We start from the raw sequence: 7,688 nt of genomic DNA, 5'->3' as shown, positions 1-7,688 counted from the left end.
ACTTAAAAGGAAATCAACAATGTGAAATTGATAAATGCCATTTTACATATTTGAAGGTTTTTAAATGAATTTTGTAAATAAGACCAAACATTAACCCAAAGTCCTTTTAAAAGTGTTGAAGATTTTTAGTCTTACATATAGAATAAGATTTATAAATTGAACTGTAAGTTTAAGGAAGAACCAAATGTTTTGAATTTTTAAATAAATGGAATGTCTGTTTCTAACTACCAAAGTAAATCTGTGAATAATATTTTCAATACTCTGGCACTCTCCTTGAAGACTTTAAAAATACCCCCACAGTCCTCCCCTCCCTCTTACCCCCCAAACTTCCCTGGTCATGCCTGGGGCACTGAGCCCACCAAGACTCAAATACAAGGTCATTGAACAACTAGCAAAAAAGCTTTTCTGTGCAACCAATAGGAAGGCAGACAAATTTAGCAAAAAACAGAGAGAATCTACCTTCTTTCTCTAATATAAGGGCTCTAAGTTTTCCAATATGAAAGAAAAAAATCAAATGGAATATTTTGATGAATAATATATTTCAAAACTTCTGCATTTCATGCTTTGCTCTCTTCTTTCAGAGACATTTGGATGAGTTTCACCACTCAAAGATCAAAACAGATAATCAACTCTTAACAGCAATTATGAAGTCGACATATTTCACAATAGATTTTTTAGTGCCAGTTGTAAATGCTTTTCAGCATATTTCCCAATTACTTATGCAAAGGAAGGCCTCCATCTTTGAAAACGTCAATCCTGAAAACAGACCTAAATCAATATATTGCCCATGAAAAATTCAGAACAAGACCTTCCATTCAGGTTAGAATGTAGCTGCTGCTGTATTATAATTGATTCATAACTATTTTATAGATTTTGGAAACACCTAATTGTAGAATTGGTTTTGATAAGCAAAACAAACAAATGCGTTCAGTGGAAAATTATGCAATGTAATGAAAACATTGATAAATGAGTATTTCTTCAGTTGGAAAAATTTAATGTAATTATGGTATTTTTGTATACACACACACTAACACATACCTGTTTCCTCATTGACATTGTGAAAGTTTGCATCTCTTATGCACATGAATTTGGATTCTTTTCTGGGATCAGGGCTTGTTCTTGGTCCTGCCTTCAAAACAGGTGGGGCCAGGGTTGAGTGCATCGGGTGAGTGAGGCAGCCCCGTCTGTGTTTCAGAGTCTTAATCTGTGAAGGGAGGGGATTAAAGATGACCTCAGAAGGCTGTTCCCCCCACACAAGGCATTGACCCGAGGTTTAGAACCTGGCTTACAATGTAGAAACACTCCCTATTAGTGGTAAAAAGCAGTGGAAAAATTGTAATGACTCGGTTCATGACCATTTGAACAGCCCCATTAGGCTGCTTTTGCTACTTAACCTTGGAGAAGATGCCGAACTTGGTTTTTGCTCTGTAAAGTGGAAGTGACCATATCTTCCTCATAAGACTGTGCGAGGAGCCAGTGGGAGGGAATGGGACACTTAGCATAGTGTCTGATGCATTGTGCAGCATTCAGTATTATAGCACTAATGAATAGCCATCTCTAATCATTTGGGACATAAAATGAGGTCTGTGCTAAGCAAGACTGTGAGGTTAGCCAGTTGCTCTTTAGCAACTTCAAGGCTCTCCTTTCTAGGAATCTTTTTCCACTTGTTACTGTCACCCCAAGCCCAACTTTTCTTTAGACTTAATTCCCAGTACCTCGGGGTTCATTTTTTCTCTTGATCCTCTTCCCCCAGCTGGGGGAGAGAGTCTTTTGGCCAAAGCCATTGTTTCTTAAACTGTGGTCCACAGGTCATGGGTAATGGAATAATCCAGGGCACTTGGAAAATTCAGATTCCCAAGCATTGGTTATGATTTGACGGGGGGAACAGGATATTTGTTTTTAATGAATTCTCCAGAGAATCGTTAGTGCTCCAAACTTTGAGATTCAATGCTTTAGGTATAAATGACTCTTATCACTTTAAGTATAAAAAATATTTAAAAGGGTTACATGACTTTAGGGCAAAAAAGTGACAGTTAAACTCTGCATTTCAGGCATTTGGAAGAAAGTAGAGTGGCATTTGATGATTTGAGACCCTGGTCTGAACTCTGGAAATTATACCCAAATTGCTGTTCACTTTCTCCACTTACTTATAAAACTGGCCACAGTAGACCAAATGATTTCTTTTATCACCCCCTTCCCCACCCCCAAGCCATTTCTGAGGTTAGAGTGACCTCTTAAGAGATGAGTTATGCGGGACTGACAAATCTTCCAGAAGGCATAATTCAAAAATCTTTTGGCATGGGTGGAGGGTGGAGCAATTACTAAACTAAATCCAAATTTTTAACATGAGCATGCGAAACTTTAAAATTTTGGAAAATAAAAAGTTGTGTGTGATTGTATGTGTGTGGTGTGGTACAGTGTGTGTGTGTAAGAGTATGTGTGAGTGGTGAGTACGGATGTGTGTATGCGTGTGTGTGTGTGTGTGTGTGTGTGTGTTGTGTTTTGACCTCTGTCGAAATAGCAGTTCAGGTGATGGACGCATCCTGTTCACCCACACACAGATTGTTTTCCTCCAAATCCCTCAGACACTGCCGGTATCACTATCTCCACCGTGATGAGGGAGTTCATTGCAAATAAACATTGTCTGTAAAGGCTGACAGATTCTGGGGAGGAATTTTGGTTTGGGTTACTATTTACTAAAAGTTTCTGAGAAAACCATTTGGGAACATAAGATATGCTCAAAATGCTTCAGTTGGAGTGAATTGTAGGATGGGAGAGATGATTTGAGTGTGAAATCTGAAAATGAAAGATCATGTGTCTTTTTTTCTAGACCTTTTTGAGCAGGGGCTCAGGCTCTGTCCGTAGCCTTTTCGTCCCTGGCAAAGGCCGCTCACTCCTTTTTTGCTTTGACTTTCTTTTTCTGATCCATGGCTCTCTTGCTCCAGGCATTGCTGATCCAGGGCATACGTGCCTTCGTGATGTTCCGTGTACTTTGGGATTTGCCAGATAGAGTATATCATACCTTTAAAACTCAGCTCTGGAGCCAGCAGAGGGAGCTTTCTATTCAAATTGGAGTTTGCTCCAAATCTGCAGCACAGAGCCATACTTTGTCTTGCTTTAAAACTTTAGAAGGACTTTTCAGCCAGCCTAGCTGAACTTGAAATAACCAGCCTGGCTTTGTGCATCAGATGCACGAGTGATTTCACATTTGAGGCAAATATGTAAGTTTCTCATGTGCACCTTCCATGCATTAGTTTGCCACTGAGGGAGCTCAAGTACAACTCTCCGGCATGTTGCCTTCACTTGAAGCTTCCAAGCTGTGTTTCGATCACCTACCTTCTTCATAACACTGTGGTGTGAGATTGGACTCTCGATGAACTTTGTTGTTCTTTGTTCCTTCATTTATACAACGAGGCTGCTACAACCATGTGGTAGAATAAACAATGACCTCAGTGATATAATACAACTCAGTGTGAAAGCCAAAGCCAGGATCAGAGAATAACAGCATTGCAGAGCTGGAAAGAGTCTGGGGGTGAGTAGGGGGAGGCAAATGATGCAAGCTCCCATCTGAGGAGGGAGAAAAGCCTCCAGGCTGGGAGGGTGCTTTACACTTGGCAGAAAGCCCAGGATGCAGGATGGCAGCCTATTGCTGTCCAGTATACTTGGTTATTGTAGCCTTGAGTGTGTGACTCTGAGAGCTTAGCACATTTTTTGACTCAAAGGAAACAAAAAAGAGCTATCTGATGTGGCTTACACATAAGCCTTGCATCCTTGCATGAAACAACACTTCCAAAAGGAGAAGCAATGGACCCACTTACTCTCTATTTATTCCATCTGCAGAATTTACATGTTTCATATGGTCATTCATTCAACAAATGCTTTATTCCTTCTAACTGTGTCTCAGTTACTGGGCTCCATGTTGGAGACACGACGACGAGAGATGCATTGTCTTTGCACAGCTTGCAAAGGACGTTGGGCTGAATGCAGCTGATTTGATTTTCTTGTATGTTCACCTCATTCTGTTTTCATGGGTCCAGCAGGCTGCATCTCCAAGCTGCACTTTGATGTCTTCCGAGTTACTATTTCATTTGCTTTTGGTGGGAGCCGTCACGTGTAATTCGGCAAACATTCCTAGCTCTCTGCCCTCTAGGCCTGTGGGAGACATGCGCTCCCTGGTCCTTTGTGGTTGAGTGAGGCCACAGGAATAGTTCCGGCCAGGGGGCCTGTGAGGGTGATGTGTTTCTCTTCTAAGCCAGAGTGTTCATTAGCAGTTCCAGACTCTCCAGCCTGGATCCCCAAGTGACCAGCAGGAGCAGGGCTTCCTGCTCCCTCCCAAGGGCCAGCGGATGGATATGAGTATTGTCCTGCTAGTTTGTTTCTTACCAGGAGCCTGCTCTGACCCATTATTCTCATGCAGAACATAGTGGTTGTGTTCCTGCTTTCTCTGGCTATTGCCACTTAAGTCCATTTATTTGTTCATTAATTCAACAAATTGTTATTGACAAATAGTTATCCTATGTGTCAGGCATAGTTTTGGGGATTCAGTGGTGAATCTGAGTTTGTTTCAGTGGAGAAGGAGACATATAGTCACAGAAAGAGGTAAGACAAAAGAAATGAAAACTTTCCCCCTACTAAAACAAAACTGTAAAGCTCAGCAGCCTCTGCAGTTGACGAGGCTAATCCTGGTGAATACTAGCATTGACTGCTATGTGGGTGACTTGTAAACAACAATACCAGAAAACCCAAAATGTCATCCAACTGGGCAATGCCTGAGGGAAACCTCATTAAAATGTTTGAGAAGGCCCATCATGTCTGAGCCTTTTAGGGACCACGGAAGAAAGCTCAAGGCTGCTTGTTAGATGGCGGGAACCCCATGACCCTGTGAAGCCTCTGCAACCACTGGAAATCAGAACAGATTGTTCTGAGACTCAGGAAACTCTCTCTACTCACCCTCACCCCCCAACTCTAGATTTTGCTCAGCTTCATCTAGCCCATTCCTTTGCCACATGGGCAGGGTCCTGGGAGTCAGCAGAAAATATAAAGGAAGATAATTTCAGAGGGAATAAGAAGGGCCATCCATGAGGAAGGTGGAGGGGTCCCTCTCCCCACTTTCCCCTAGGAACAAAGGAGAGAATCAAGCGCACAGATAATAATGACAATTTGGAATCATCTGCAGGTAGAAAACTAGCCCTCCACTTTCTAGTTTATGGGTCTTGAGCAAGACACTTACCCTGCATGAGCCTCCACTTAATCCTCTAAAATGGGAATCATACCCATCTTAGGGTGCCACTGTGAAGATAAGAGGCAATGGGAAAAGGATCTGGCACTCGCTGGCAGCCATTATTTTATGGAGGCCAAACGCTTTTCGCCAAAGCATAAGATCTGTTGTCTCTTTCTTACAAAGCTCCTGAAGATGATGGGTGGACAGGAGCTTATGTTGTGGTCCCTGAAATAAGAGAGCTGTGTATGGTCTACTAAATATTACCCCTCTTTTCTCAGGTCCCTATGGTTCTTTCTTGAGGTATCTGCTTTCTACTGAACATCCATTTTTATATTTCAGATAAAGAAGCTTCTCTAAGGATAGATGTCTGATTGAGTATAGAGAGGGTAAGTCTTTCAATACCTTCATGAGGGAAATTTTAAATGCCAAGTTGTGTTATGTTGTATTTGGAATTCATTATTTAAGAAATAGTTCTAATGGTGATCGGTTGATACCTTAGGGATATGCATCTAATACAAGTATTTAGACTCTTGAGAAATGACTTAAGCCTAGAAGTCTTGAACTTGTGACTGCTTGTCTGTGCTGAATTCCACAATTCATTGAATATCCTGGGGTAGCTTGTGCTCTTATCAAGAGCTCGTCTTGGCTCTTCAGCTTATTCTATATGGGAGCTACCCTGGAATCTAAATCCCTAAGCAAGCGTGCCTCTGATTAGAGTTCATGGTCGTTTTATGCATGGAAACAATCCCAAACATTTGCTTTTCCTTTTTTATTGAGGGGGTGGGGGGTGGTGGTGTTTAAGGAATGATGGCAACATGGGCACATTATACAATAAAAGACGTAATGCTTTTTAGAAAATGGTTTCTTGTCGTACATATGCAATAAGACCACATATAGGTGTTGGCATTTGGTATTTTTACATGAATAATAAAAAATAGTAAATCAAGTCAGTGCTCTTTGCTATCACTCTAATTCAGTATTGGACATTGTTGCTAAAATAGCCTTAAAATAACAAGTGAAAAATGGAAAAAAACTCTTTTTCTGTCCAACCACAGCCAGTTAACTTCCTAATATAAAAATGTAGGTTCTTTTTTATTAGGCTACAAAACTATTTCAAGCAAATTAAAACCAAATGTGTGCAAAAAATGCTCTTGTGTATTTTCAAACTCTTATGCCTCAATGGTCCACAACTTTGAGCTCTGGAGCAAAAAGCTGCCAAGTCTTTCTCTTTCCTCTGTGCCTTTAAGAGGGAATAAAATATGTATCTGTTGAGGACATATTTGCATTATTTTATTTAATACATGATATACTAAAATAGCCCCAAAAGTTTCAAATGGAAGCATTCCAATGTTAGGTTAAAAATTACCAAAATAGTAAATATATGATCGTTAAGCTCCACATATTTACTATAGAAAATTGCTTTATAAATGGAGATTGATCTTAGTTTTCAATAGTCCCTGTATTAGTTTCCCAGCAGCTGAAACAAATACTCTACAGTGGATTGGTTTAACAACAGGACGTTATTGGCTCACCTGGGGTGAGTATCTTTTGGCCAGCAATTGTGGGGTTCCTTGGCTTTTCTGTCACATACCAATGCATGTGCTTGTCTTCTCCTTCCTCTTCCAGCTTCTGGCTGTTCTTGTGGCTCCTTCTCCTTTGCTTGTAAGGACTTCAGCCATATTGGATTAAGGCCACCCTCATTCAGTTTGGGCACATCTTAGCTAATAACCTCTTCAAAGGTCCTGTTTACAAATGGGTTCTCGCCCACAGGACCAGGGGTGGGGACCTGAACATGCCTCTTGTGGTGGAGATGATTCAGTCCCCAACAGTCCCTAAATTTGAATACCTCTGATTTCAGGAAGGCGGATGAGCAAGGATCTGTGAATCTCTTAATCACCAGAGCTAATTTAATCCTCTAAAATTGAAATTTCTCTTTTAAATCAATAAGAACTCCTTTCATATGAAAGAGATCTGTAGGGTGAGAAAAGTGAATAAGAACATGAACAGAGCAGTAAATAATCAAGTAAAAGAATTAGGACCTACAAACGCACACACAGGCTAAAACCACACTCACATGATCATAACCACATGCACAGACACACAACTTGAAAGGCTAAATTTACTTCATGTCAAACATTGGATGGTTAAAAATTTTTTACTTCCAAAGTGGAGAGACATGGCAAATATTTTGAAGAAAGTATCTTTAGTTTCCTTATGTATCATTCCTTGGATCCTTCCAGCTCTTTTGACAACTGAATTCAAAGAACGCCATCTTCTTGGCAGGCTAGGCTGCCGTGGCAAACAGTGCAATCAATAAGTGAGCAATTAGATGCCCTGCTATGAGTGAACAGGCCTGGCCATGTTCCAATGTGAGCCTTCCCTGTCCTCTCTGTTTATCAGAGTCTACATTACCCCTGTTCACATTAGTCTTAATAAAAGCTAAACGAGGTGCCAAAGAATAGATTTG

The sequence above is a fragment of the Choloepus didactylus genome, chromosome 5 (assembly GCF_015220235.1).
Source record: "Choloepus didactylus isolate mChoDid1 chromosome 5, mChoDid1.pri, whole genome shotgun sequence".
In the NCBI taxonomy this organism is placed as follows: domain Eukaryota; kingdom Metazoa; phylum Chordata; class Mammalia; order Pilosa; family Megalonychidae; genus Choloepus; species Choloepus didactylus.
The sequence above is the reverse complement of the archived record's forward strand: the minus strand, read 5'-3'. Positions refer to the sequence as shown.